Source organism: Theropithecus gelada, chromosome 3, assembly GCF_003255815.1.
Source record: "Theropithecus gelada isolate Dixy chromosome 3, Tgel_1.0, whole genome shotgun sequence".
NCBI classification, from domain to species: domain Eukaryota; kingdom Metazoa; phylum Chordata; class Mammalia; order Primates; family Cercopithecidae; genus Theropithecus; species Theropithecus gelada.
This window is the reverse complement of record NC_037670.1, coordinates 174,119,161-174,132,567: the sequence shown is the minus strand read 5'-3', so window position 1 is coordinate 174,132,567 and position 13,407 is coordinate 174,119,161. Positions and strand designations below refer to the sequence as shown.

Here is a 13,407-nt window from a genome sequence, read left to right as displayed (position 1 = left end):
AGCGGGGGGCCTGGGAGGAAGCGGGGACCCCCCACTCCCCCCCCACACGGGGAAACAAAATGAAACCCCCAAAAAAAAAAAAAAAAAAAAAAAAAAAAAAAGAATATATATTTACTGTATCTTGTCTTGCATTTCTGGGTGTTTTGAGGTAGGAGGCGTTTTAGATTATGTAGTTGAGAATCTTAACGGTAACAGAACATTTCATTTAAAAATAGTGCCCCTTCTTTTTTTGTTCATCTATCCTTTTCATTGCTTGGATCATTTCTTCATTGGACTATTTTACTCACCACAGACAGTTCTTACTCATCTCTGTCTTTCCTGTGTCTGACATTGAGTAGGAATCAGATGACGAAAGAATGAATGATTCCATGGATGAATGGGTGAGTGAGAACCACTGCTCTCATGTCAGTAGGTATTGTGAAGATAGAGCACGGCCAGAGAGCCCAGGCCTCTGTCGGGAAGGTGGACTGGGGCAGTGTTATGTTTGAGCTAGCTTGCAGCAGACAGCCATTTGTTAGCTCACCTTCCCAACTCCATGTTCATCATCTCATATTTGTAGCTTGAAATTTGCCATGGTGGGATTATTTTTCACTCTGTGAAATTGGAAAACACTACAAATCACCCCCTCAGAGCTGGTCGTTAAACATTTACCTGCACTTCACTGATTTGGGGTCATGAAAACGTGTAGAAAAAGTGAAACAAAACCAGGCAAGGTAGAACAAAGCCTTTGGTAAGTGAAAAAGTCCAAGTTGAAGGAATTGATCACTCTGAGACTGTGATGCTCAGTGACAGGGTTTTAAGTTGCTCCTGGCTTTTTCCCAGATTTAGGGAGGCTCAGTATCGTGAGATTTAAGATTGGAGAAGGGTGCTGAATCTTCAACACCAGCTCCGGAGAGTAAAATAAGAAGACAGCAGGGGGCACCTGGATTTGAACCAGGGACCTCTTGATCTGCAGTCAAATGCTCTACCCCTGAGCTATACCCCCTGGCAGAAGTGTGAGCCTAAGCAAGGCCTTTTATATCTGTGCAGTCATGCCCAACATTCCTATAAAATTTTACCACAGATGCTCATTCCAGCTGGGCCTCCTCAAAGTGCCAAACCTCCCTAACTACAATTTTATCTCCCTGATGCAAAACAAGTGACAGTTCCCCTTCCTGTAGCAGCTTCCTTGTACTTTCAGGAAGAGGACTGACACTGGCATTTAGAACTGGAAGGCCTTTCAGAGTCACTCGTCTGTGCCCTTCACAGTGTACATTTGACAACAGAGTTTCAACATTAATGTCCTTCCCAGGCACACACACTCCTTGTTGACTCTTTCTGACTTTGAGTTCAGGACCCTGTTACTAAAAGAGACTCTTTTATGTTCTCTTGTCCCTGTCTTCTATTGGCTTAAAAATGGTAAAGACTTCATAGACAGAGTCATATGAATAGATTTATACACACCCAAGACCATGGAGGGGCTAGAATATGCTCTTAGAAGATCAGAAATGTACTACATGGGAAGCACTTTCTATAAGGAAAAGCTAATGGGGAACTCCAGGATTTGAACTGGTGCATGAACTGGACCCCTGGAGCCAGTCCTCATACTCCATGACCCAGCCCCAGGGATCAGCCAGAGCAGGTGGTGGGCACCAGGGTTTAAACCATGGACCATGGCAAGCTGCTTGTCCTCTGACTATGCTGTAGTTCAGTGACTTCTTATTTTGGAGGGGTATAGGATACAGAGAACTGAGGCTTAGGGAATGGAACTGGCAGGAGAGGGGGGCATTCCAGAGGACGGGTGTGTACAGGAGGAACTGGGCTGGAGGAGAGCAGGCCTGGCCAGGCACTAGGAGTGCAGATGCTACCTCTGCAGGTGGCATACAGGGGCAGTACCGCTGAGGGCAAGCTAGGCTCACTCCCAGGTGTCTGGCTTGGGGATTTGGAGAGTTAGCAGTGCCAATCACTGACGCAGCACTTAGGAGGAATAGGAGGAGGGGGAAGGGGCAAGGGAGGAAGGAGAGGAGGAGAGGGAGGAAGGGAAGAGAGAAGTAGAGGAGAGGGAGAGAATAGGGAAGAGGAAGAAGAGGGGAGAAAGAGGAGGAGGGAGGGGAAGGAGAAGGGAGGGAAGGAATAAGAGGAAAGGGAGAAGACAGAGGAGGGAGGAGGAGGAGGAATTTGGGTGTGGACTTCCTGAGTGTGAGTTTTCTGCAAGAACCATGGAATGAGAAGAAGAGAGTTTTGTTTTACATGGGCAGAGGACAGAGTAGCCAGGCAGGAGGAGGAGGGGGAAAGAGCAGTGTCCTGAAAGCAAAGGGAGGAGAAGAGAGTTCTAAAAAGAGAGAGGAAGGGGACAATAATAATTTAAAAAACATAATAGGCCAGGCACAGTGGCTCATGCCTGTAATCCCAGCACTTTGGGAGGCCAAGGTGGGTAGGTCACCTGAGATCAGGAGTTCAAGACCAGCCTGGCCAACATGGTGAAACCCTGTCACTACTAAAAATACAAAAATTAGCTGGGCATGGTGGCGCATGCCTGTAATCCCAGCTACTCAGCAGGCTGAGGCAGGAGAATCACTTAAACCCAGGAGGCGGAGGTTGCAGCGAGCCGAGACCATGCCACTGCACTCCAGCCTGGGTGACAGATTGAGACTCTGTCTCAAAAAAAAAAAAAAAAAAAAAAAAGACTACTAATAACACCTCTTACACAATGCATATTCTGTGCCAGGCATTGGTCTAAGTGTTTATATATATTTATTGGCAACTGAGTAGTATCATTGGAAGGCAGTTTTGGTAGAAGATAGCAGGCAGGCAGGGAAGACAGCTGGCCTGGAGTTGAGGAATGAATGGAATTGACAGAGTTGTGAAGACAGAGCTGGGTGAGCAGACTTTTCTTCCAGGGGCTGGATAGTAAGTGTTTCGGCTCGGTGGCCCAGATGGTCTCTGTCGCAACTGCTCAGCTCTGCTGTTGTTTGAGAACAGCTATAGACAATAAGTAAATGAATGAGTGTGGCTGTGTTTCAGTAAAACTTTATTTACAAAAACAGAAAGCAGGCAGGATTTGGCTGTGGGCTATCTTTTCCTGACCTCTGAAATAGAGCACACCTTGATGAAGAAATGTCTGGGCTGGGTGCAGTGGCTCAAGCCTCTCATCCCATCACTTTGGAGGGCCAAGGCAGGATTGCTTGAGGCCGGGAGTTTGAGACCAGGCTAGGCAATGTAGCAAGACCCCACCTCTACAAAAATAAAGATGAAACATTTAGCCAGGCATGGTGGTATGCACCTGTAGTCCTGGCTACTTGGGAGGCTGAGGCAGGAGGATCGCTTGAGCCTAGGAGTTCGAGGCTATAGTGAGCCGTGATTGCACTACTGCACTCCAGCCTGGGTAACAGAGCGAGACCCTATCTCTAAACAAAATTAAAAGTTAAAATAAATAAATAAAAAGAGTGCCTGGGAAAGGAAAGAGAAAAAGGGACACAGGTTAAAGAAAGGGTATGTGTCTATTTGAGAAAAAGAGGGGAAACATCACAAAGAGTTAAATCCCAGTAGAGGGCTGAGCAGGGCAAGGTCCCAGAGCCCTTGCTAGGGGTGCAGTGGTCAGGACCAGAAGATTACTTGGGGCTCTATCTTCATCCAAACTCATGCAGGCCAGCAGGAGATGAGGTGGTGATGTCGCCTCACTGTGCCAGCCCCAGCCTCTTAGCATCACGGTAGACAAAGTCAAGTTTATTCACCCCCGCATTGAGGGAGAGTGTGCACCAAGGAACCCCGGGGGGCTTCATCAAACAAACAAACAGGCTTTGGGGCAAGGCTGGAGGCTTGGGGAAATTTCAGTGAAGCGGACTCTAAGCAAAGCAAGGCTGTGGCTGTGGAGATGGGCCTTGGGTGTGGGCTGCACTGTGGGCCTGGGCTGCACCGTGGGCCTGGGCTTCTGTTTCCCAGATACTACACCTTGAAATAGACATGAGATGCTGTGTCCAGAAGCCTCTTATCTGAAGTTTTGTACATGGGTCAGAAGTTGAGGCTGCTTCTCTGCCTCAAAGCAACTTGTGTCCTCCAGGCAAAAGAGTACTATTTGGGCTCTAGAGGTTGGAAAAGGAAAGGAAACACATTCTGCCCTGGAGCCTCTGGAGGGAGTGCGTCCCCACTGCTACCTTGATTTCAGACCACTGAAATTGACTTTGGATTCCAGGTCTCCAGAACTGTATGAGAATAAATTTGAGTTGTTTTAATCTAAACAATTTTTAAGTGTGCTGTTTCATTCTTCCTGATAATATTTCAAAGTTTCTGACAGTCTATGGTTTTAGAGAACAAGATTTCTCAGCAATTAAGAAAATAGTAATCTCTCAAAGGAGACTGTCGTGACGTTTTAGAGCTGCGGTGTGTCCAGGAAAGACGGTCTTTCCTGTGACTTTATAGCTGTCTTTAGTCTCGCCCAGTGTTATTTGAGCATGTTTTTATTCTCTCTCTTAGCTCAGTTTTACTTTCTCAGCCACCTTTTGTGAATAAAAATAGCAAGTAAACAAGGTGGATGTGACTTTGAACCAGGGACCTCTGGATCTGCAGCCGAATGCTGCCCGAAGATATAACCCCTTGCATATTAACATACTTAATTGGCACCTTTTAGCTCTTGGCGCCACATCCAAGACTCCGCTGCTGCTTCCGCATGTCCCAGCAGAGGGCAGGCCTTCCATGTAGGGATGTTCAAGTCCTACCCCCAGTACCTGTGAGTGTGACCTAGTTAGAATGAGGGTCTTCGCAGATGTAATCAAGTTGAGTCACACAGGATTAGGTGGGCCCTAATATGACTAACATCCTTATAAAAAGAGAAGCGGCTGGGTGTGGTGGCTCACGCCTGTAATCCCAGTGGGAGGCCGAGGCAGGCGGATCACCTGAGGTCAGGAATTCGAGACCGGCCTGACCAACATGGTGAAACCCTGTCTTTAGTAAAAATACAAAAATTAACCAGGCATGGTGGTGTGTGCTTCTAATCCCAGCTACTGGGGGGCTGAGGCAGGAGAATCGCTTGAACCTGGAGGCAGAGGTTGCAGTGAGCCGAGACCATGCCACTGCACCACTCCAGCCTGGGCGACAGATCAAGACTCTGTCTCAGAAACAAAAACAAAAGCAAAAACAAACCAACAACAACAAAAAAACAAAGTCAAAGTCATCCATGTTTTTCTAGAACTGACCTGGAAAGGGATCCTCCACTGCGGGGACACAGGTGTGCAGTCAGTGTCAGGGGAAGTATTATTATGGGGCAGGGGACTCTCTAGCAACGCCACCAGCCCCTAGCCCTCTACCCTCCTCCAACCCCCTCCTCCTCATCTCACTCACAGGAAGCAGTGCTTGACCTTGTCTTCTATGTCAGAAAAAGTAAGGAGCCACTTGGCCTGACCTCCTTCATTTCTTTTTTTTTTTTTTTTCTTTGAGACGGAGTCTTGCTCTGTAGCCCAGGCTGGAGTGCAGTGGCCGGATCTCAGCTCACTGCAAGCTCCGCCTCCCGGGTTTGCGCCATTCTCCTGCCTCAGCCTCCGGAGTAGCTCGGACTACAGGCGCCCGCCACCTCGCCCGGCTAGTTTTTTGTATTTTTAGTAGAGACGGGGTTTCACTGTGTTAGCCAGGATGGTCTCGATCTCCTGACCTCGTGATCCACCCGTCTCGGCCTCCCAAAGTGCTGGGATTACAGGCTTGAGCCACCGCGCCCGGCCATTTCTTTAACTAACATTTCAGTGTATGTTCATGCTCCAGACATTGTGCTAAATGCTGGGATACAGCAATGACCAGATTAAACTGGTTTTGGCCTCTGCTCCCTCAACGCCTCACGCCATCAAAAGACTCCCTGTCTTTCCCCATCCACACTCCATCTTCCCTCCCCTCTACTGTCCTTTCTTTCTTAAAGGTCGCCCCTCTCTCATGCTGTTGCTTCTATGCACACCAGCTCCTGACTTTAGCTCCTGGTTCAGCAAACCTCCTCCTAGCTCTCTCTCCTCTATCTTCAATGCCTCTTTCTCCATAGAAATGTGCTAAGGCAGATTCATCTCACGCAAGGAATGAACTGTGCTGCAAGTAACAAAATTAACCTGAGGGTAGCGGAACCCAAAAGGGAGAATTTATTGTCATGACCAGTAATATCTCACAGAAAGTTCGGGCAGAAATGCAGCCTCCATTTCTCTGACTATAGAGAAGAGACTTGGTTGGCAGGGGCCAAGAGTGGATGCTACTGTATTCCAGGAATAGTAAAAGTTACTATAAATCAGTTTTCCCCAAGAAGATGATAAATCAGGTATGAAGTTAATGATAGAGATCAAGTTGAGACAGAAAGACAGAGCAAACTGGTGATTGTTGCATTTCAGATGAACAGTGCAGCTGATCTCTTATGATCTGTGGGTGCAGTAACAAATACTTTGCTTAATTCTGGATGAAATTATTGATGAGCAGAGTCTGAACCAGAATGCGAGGAAAGTGCTTCTGAACTCTTTGTTCTGCTCATCACTGACAACCTCTGCTCTGGAGAAGATGCTTTCCATGTGATTCATGCTTATCCGATGAGGTACGTTGATGTTAGAAAAAGTGTGTGGGTATCAGTTTCACCAGGCCCAGCTGGGTGAAGCCACCAAGGGCAGTGCCACACAGGAGAGCCTGCTCCTAAATGTTAATCCACCCACTGTTTCATTTGCAGAGAAAATATGTTTCTTGATCACTGTGGAAGGAAATAGTGAAAACTGGCACTGACAAAATGACAGCCTAGGCTGTCATTGTTGGACCTAGGCATCCCTGCCATCTCTAAACATATATTGTTTTCACCTCCTGGCCAAAGCAACAGGGAAAGAGTACAGGATTCTGCTTTTTGATGTGTGCTGGCCACTAATGATGGCAGCAGTGGCCCGTCTGGAGCAGCTGCTGCAAAGACACCAACTGCAGCAGGATAGGCGCAGCCCAGTGTGCACTATACAGAGCCTGTGTGTGTGGGGGAGGTGGGGGGGCAGGAACAGGTGGGAGCCCTGCCTCCTACTGAGTTGACGGGGTGGGAGCCCCACCTTCCCAGGTACAGGGGCAGCCACCCAGCCAGGGCTCTGGACCTAGGCATCCGTGTGGTCTTAGGGGCCCAGGAAACCCATGTTCCCTCAGGCTTGAAAGTGCCTGCCTCCATTCCCAGGCCTCTCCCCGTTCCCAGTGCCTGCTGCTCCAGTGCAGAGCAAAGTTGTGGCTGAGCCTGGGCCCTGTCGTGACCCAGCTGGGTGTGTGTGCATGTACTTGGGGTGGTGCTGACATGCCAGCTCCTTGCCGCCTCAGCCCCCTCCAGACTTTGGACACTGAGAAGCACAGCACGGAGACTGGGGGTGGCTCAGTGTGGGCCTGTCAGGTGCCCTTGGCATGAACAGCCTGGGTGCCATGGATGGCATGTCTATGGCAGGAGGCAGACAGGTTTTTGGGTAGAAAGGGGCAGGTCCTCGCCCACCATCAAGTCAGGGATGGCCTGAAGCCTGGGGGCCAGGCTGTCAGTTCTGAGTGCAGCCCTCGGCAGAGAGTGAGAACTTATGGTGCTTTCCTGGGCCACCCATGGCCACCCATGGACCAGTCAGCACATACTTCCCCCCTTCTGAACCCATGAAAACGCTGGACTCAGCCAGACTTGGACAGATGGCCAGACTACCCACTACAGGAAGGAGCTACGCACTTCGGGTCTTCATTGAGCTGTTCTCTCGCTCAAGGAAACTCTTCTCTACCTTGCTCACCCTCCAGTTGTCCATGTACCTCAATCTTCCTGGACGTGGGACAAGAACTGGGGACCCACCAAATGGCAAGACTGAAAGAGCTGTGACGCAAACAGGGCTGAAACAGACACAAACAGGGCTGAAACAGACACAAGCAGGGCTGAAACATGCCTTCTGGTTCGCCAGTTTGCAGGCAACAGGAGAGAAGAGCAGTGGCCCTTAAGGGAGCTCAGACCTAGGGGCTCCCAGAACCAGGGCTGTAACACCCTTTTTGGGGCTCTGTGGCTTATGGCATCTCCAAGCTTTTGGGTGCCATGGCGTTTCCCCTGTCCAGACAACAGTGCCCCAAGTAGAAGCTGCTTGCCATACGTCTGGTCCAGCTGCAACCTTGCGTGGAACCAGAGCTGGTGCCCGTGCTGGTGCCTGGAGCTGCCCACTGCCACAGCAGCTGGCGTGCCTGGCTGTGCACAGTGGCCAGACTCCACACTCACTTGCTCACCTACCCCTGGCCACTCTGCACCTGGATCGCCTTTGGAGGCATGGGATCCAGGGCAGTAGTGTGGGCTGAGTGCAGCCTGCTGGGCCGAGTGGCCCGAGCCACGGGCCACGGAGGTTTCTGGTTGGGGAACTGGCACGGAAAAAAATCCTGTGTCACTAAGAGTGCTTTCACAAGTGTTTGAAATGGAGAGGAGATGAAAATATTTCTTCAAAATGCTGATAAGGACCATTTCTGTGACATGGAGAGGCATGGCTCAAGAGGAATATCTCAGGCATACATGTATTTTGAATACCCAGAATTTATCACACTAGGGCTTCGGTACCATACTTTGTTGTTGTTTGATTAAGAAGACCTGTCTGTGGTGCATACAGTTGGATAGTTGAGTATCTAGCTTATTCTCTATGCTTGATGATTTTCTTCATCCGTGGTATAGAAAGGAATCAATGGTGTATTATTTGGCATATTTTGAAACTACATTTGAATGCTACAATTCAGTCTAAAGAAATACCTCCCAGAGTTAAAGAGTGGACTAGAAATTCCTTCACTAGTGTCTCCCATGTTGGAATATTCACCTCTCTAGACTTAAGGACTTGTCAATGTGTTATCCGAGTGAATGCTGAGAACAGTCTTTAGTAAGAAATTTAATTTCTGGGTTCCTTTAATAGGAATATTCATAACTATCTGCCAGACTCCCCAAACATTTGCTGCCATTCCTTCTGACCTTTAAGTTATGATTCTTGGCTGGGCGTGGTGGGTCACGCCTGTAATCCCAGCACTTTGGGAGGCCGAGACAAGTGGATCACTTGAGGTCAGGAGTTTGAGACCAGCCTGGGCAACATGGCAAAACCCCATCTCTACTAAAAATACAAAAATTCATCAGTCATGGTGGTGCACCCCTGTAGTCCCAGCTATTTAGGAGGCTGAGGCATGAGAATTACTTGAACCCTGGGAGGTGGAGGTTGCAGTGAGCCGAGATCGTGCCACTGCACTCCAGCTTGGGCAACGGAGTGAGACCCTGTCTCCAAAATAAATAAAAAATAAAAGTTTAAAAAGTTATGATTCTTTTTTGTTTTTTGTTTTTTTGAGACGGAATCTCGCTCTGTCCCCCAGGCTGGAGTGCAGTAGCCTGCCACCTTGCCCGGCTAGTTTTTTGTATTTTTTAGTAGAGATGGGGTTTCACCGTGTTAGCCAGGATGGTCTCGATCTCCTGACCTCGTGATCTGCCCGTCTCGGCCTCCCAAAGTGCTGGGATTACAGGCTTGAGCCACCGCGCCCGGCCGATTCTTAAACTTAGTGGAAATAAAGAATATGAAATCAAATAAACAGTTTTGGAAATTTAACCTATGGTTCAATCTAGCTGTCTTTAAGCCAGGTAAAGATAATTTGGTGAAACACTACAAATGATATCTTGCCTCTAACCATTGATAAACAACCGTTACTCATTTTAAATATCATATTTTACTTTTTATTTTGATGAAGACAGATTGATTTATCTTTTTAAAAATAGTTTGTGCCTTTTGTGTTGTTTAATTTTAAAAGTTTTTACCCACATTTAGTTATGTAATTCACCCAGAATCTATCTTTTTATATGGTGAGGATTCTAAGTTTTTTTGTTGTGGTGGTGGTGTTGTTTTAGTATGGAAAACTAGTTATTTCAATGTCATTTGTTGAACAATTCAGTATTTTCCCCCACTAGTTTGTAATTCCACTTTCATCATATGTAGGAGGACCATATATTAATCATCCAACCTGAAACTTTTTTTTTTTTCCTTTTCTTTTCTTTTTTTTTTTTTTGACTGAGTCTCGCTCTCTTGCCCAGACTGGAGTGCAGTGGCATGATCTCAGCTCACTGCAACTTCCGCCTCCTGGGTTTAAGTGAGTCTCCTGCCTCAGCCTCCCGAGTAGCTTAGATTACAGGCACCCGGCACCATGCCTGGCTAATTTTTGTATTTTTAGTAGAGATGGGGTTTCACCATGTTGGCTAGGTTGGTCTTGAACTCCTGACCTCAAGTGACCCACCCACCTCAGCCTCCCAAAGTGCTAGGATTACAGGCGTGAGCCACCACACCCAACCCCAACCTGAAACTTATAAGAGTGAAAGGGAATGTTATTCACATTTGTGCTGGGACAATAAGCATAAACTGGGACTGTCCCAAGTAAAGCAGGACATACATTCACCCTTTTCCAATACCGAGTTCCCACCTATGCATGGGGCACATTTTCTGTTCCATTTGTTTGTCTGTCTGTTGCTATGCTTCACCAGTTTAAATCCCTTTGTAAGTCGCATCATCTGGTAGAACAAGTCCCTAACTTCTTGTTTTCATATCTGAAATTGTCATGGCAAGTCTTAAACCCCTGCTGTTCTTTATTTTATATTGTTTTTTCAAGTTCTACTAAAATCCTTTTTAACTATTGCTTTAATTACATCAAACAAAATAATAAATTGGAGAGGACTGGCATTTTTATAATATTGAGTTCCTATTCTGTGAATATGGTATCATCTCCATTAATTCAGGTTTCCTTTATATCCTTCAGTAATATTTTATCATTTTGTCTGTAAAGAGCTTACACATATATTACTTTATGTTTAGTTACCTTATAGTTTTTGTTTTTGTTGTTAGTAGGAGTTTTACTGTAATTCATTATTTAGTTGATTACTGCAGGTTTGTGAGGAATGATAGTCATTGTTATAGATCAATTTTGCACTCAGTAATCTTGCTGAACGATGTTGTCCTAATAATTTGTTTACGCTTTAAGTGTTGGCAATCATAATATCTGAAAAAAGAGCAATTGTTCTCTTCAGTCCTTATTCTTTTAATGTATCTTCTTATTGTAGAGGTTAGGATGTCTAATATGATGTTGAATAGGAAGAGTGATGGTGGGCGTCCTTGTTTTTGAATTTAACAGGATAACTTCTCGTGTATTATGTTTGCTATTGGTTCATGGTGAATTCTGCTTATCAGGTGAAGGAAATTTATTGCTATTCTTAATTTGCTATGAGCTTTTTTAAAAAAATAAAATATGAATATATATTGAATGTTATCAAATCCTCATCTATTGAGATCATATAATTATTCTCCTGTAATATATTAATGTGATGGATTACATTAACCAATTTCCTAGTGAAGAAACATCCTTGTATTCCTAGAATAAACCCTCCCTGATAATAAATTATTTCTAAAAAACATTGTTAGGTTTAATTTACTAATATTTATTAAGGAATTTTACATTTAATTTTGTAAGTGGAGTTTATCTGTATCTATATCTGTATGTTCTTGCACAATCTTTGTCTGACTTTGGAGATGATGTTATACTAGCCTTATAAAATAGATTGGGTAGTTCTTTTCCTACCATCTGGGAGAGACAGGAATGATCTGTTTCTTGAAAGTGTGAACAAAAGCTCTCTGAAAAAGGACTTTGGAGGAAACAGATTTTATTCCAGGAACATTTTGCAAACCAGGGAGGCATACCGTACTCTGATGTAAAATGAAGATGCCTTCCAGAGACCAAAAGGAAGGCTGGGTTTTACACAAAAGTTTCTGCCCAGGTTCTCTGTAAGGTCCGTTTATGCAAATGAAAGCTTGAAACTTGTGTAGTTCTGATTGAGGCAGCTGAGTTTTGATTGATCAATACACCACGACGCCCAGCTAATTTTTTGTATTTTTTGTAGATACAGGATCCTGTTGTCACCCAGCTGACTACTGATTGGTTGATACAGAGGAACTCTGGTCGGTCAATAGAGCTGAGCTTTGATTGGTTGACAAACGTCAGCCCTGAGTGGCTGAGGCACATGAGCTCTGAAAGTCCCAAAGATAAAAAGATGTGGGCTTTTGGGAGAAAAGCCACAAAGATAAAAAGATGTGGGCTTTGGGAGAAAAGCTAAGGGTTTTGCATGACCCCCTAGTCGGCAAATGGTGGCTTGGCTCCGTGTTACATTTAGTTCCAGTTAGCCACTCAGGATCCATCTTGACGTTTGGCTATTTCAGGTTCACAGTTGATGTTTTTGTTTTTGTTTTGTTTCTTGTTGAGACAGGTCTCACTGTCACCCATACTGAAGTGCAGTGGTATGATCATGGCTCCCTGTAGCCTCCACCTCTCAGGGCTCAAGCTATCCTCCTGCCTCAGCCTCCAGAGTAGCTGGGACCATAGTGTGTGCCAGCATGCCTGGCTAAGTTTTTATATTTTTAGTAAATACAGGGTCCCGTTATGTTGCCCAGACTGGTCTTGAACTCCTGGACTCAAGCCATCCACCTCCATCAGTCTCCCCAAGTTCAGGGATTACAGGTGTGAGCCACTGCACCCAGCCCAGGTTCACATTTGTTCACAAAAGTTTTGTAGAAATCATCTATAAAGCCGTCTTTGTTTTGTCCATTTTTAAATGAAATTTTTGACCATTTATTAAATTTATTTAAAAGATATAAATTTCATCTGAGTACATAAGATGAAATTATGTAACAATTTTATAGTTACACATATTTAATTGTTGTTATAAACTTGTTTATGGTAGCTCGTAATTTGCATTTCTCCATTATCTGTATTTGTATCTCTTTTCCTTTCTTCTTCTTTTTTTTTTTTTTGAGACGGAGTCTTGCTCTGTCACCAGGCTGGAGTGCAGTGGCGCAATCTCGGCTCACTGCAACCTCCGCCTCCTGGGTTCAAGCGATTCTCCTCCCTCAGCCTCTGGAGTAGCTGGGACTACAGGCACGTACCACCATGCCCAGCTACTTTTTTTATTTTTAGTATAGACGAGGTTTCACCATGTTAGCCAGGATGGTCTGGATCTCTTGACCTTGTGATCCACCCGCCTCAGCCTCCTAAAGTGCTAGGATTACAGGCATGAGCCACCACGCTTGGCCTCTTCTTGTTTTTTATTTGTATGTTCTGTCTTTTTCTTGATCAGTTTAGCCAGAGCTTTGTCTAATTTATGATTTGTTTCAATAACTAACTCTTAGCCGGGCGCGGTGGCTCAAGCCTGTAATCCCAGCACTTTGGGAGGCCGAGACGGGCGGATCACGAGGTCAGGAGATCGAGACCATCCTGGCTAACATGGTGAAACCCCGTCTCTATTAAGAAATACAAAAAAAAACTAGCCGGGCGAGGTGGCGGGCGTCTGTAGTCCCAGCTACTCGGGAGGCTGAGGCCGGAGAATGGCGTGAACCCGGGAGGCGGAGCTTGCAGTGAGCTGAGATCCGGCCACTGCACTCCAGCCCG

General features: G+C 46.0%; 1 non-coding gene across 1 annotated transcript; it reads right to left on the bottom strand.

Moving 5' to 3' along the window:
• Nucleotides 1–913: 913 nt before the first annotated feature.
• On the bottom strand, nucleotides 914–985 carry TRNAC-GCA. Its single transcript has one exon. It is a non-coding gene; the product is annotated as a tRNA-Cys (tRNA).
• Between the last annotated feature and the right edge of the window lie 12,422 nt (nucleotides 986–13,407).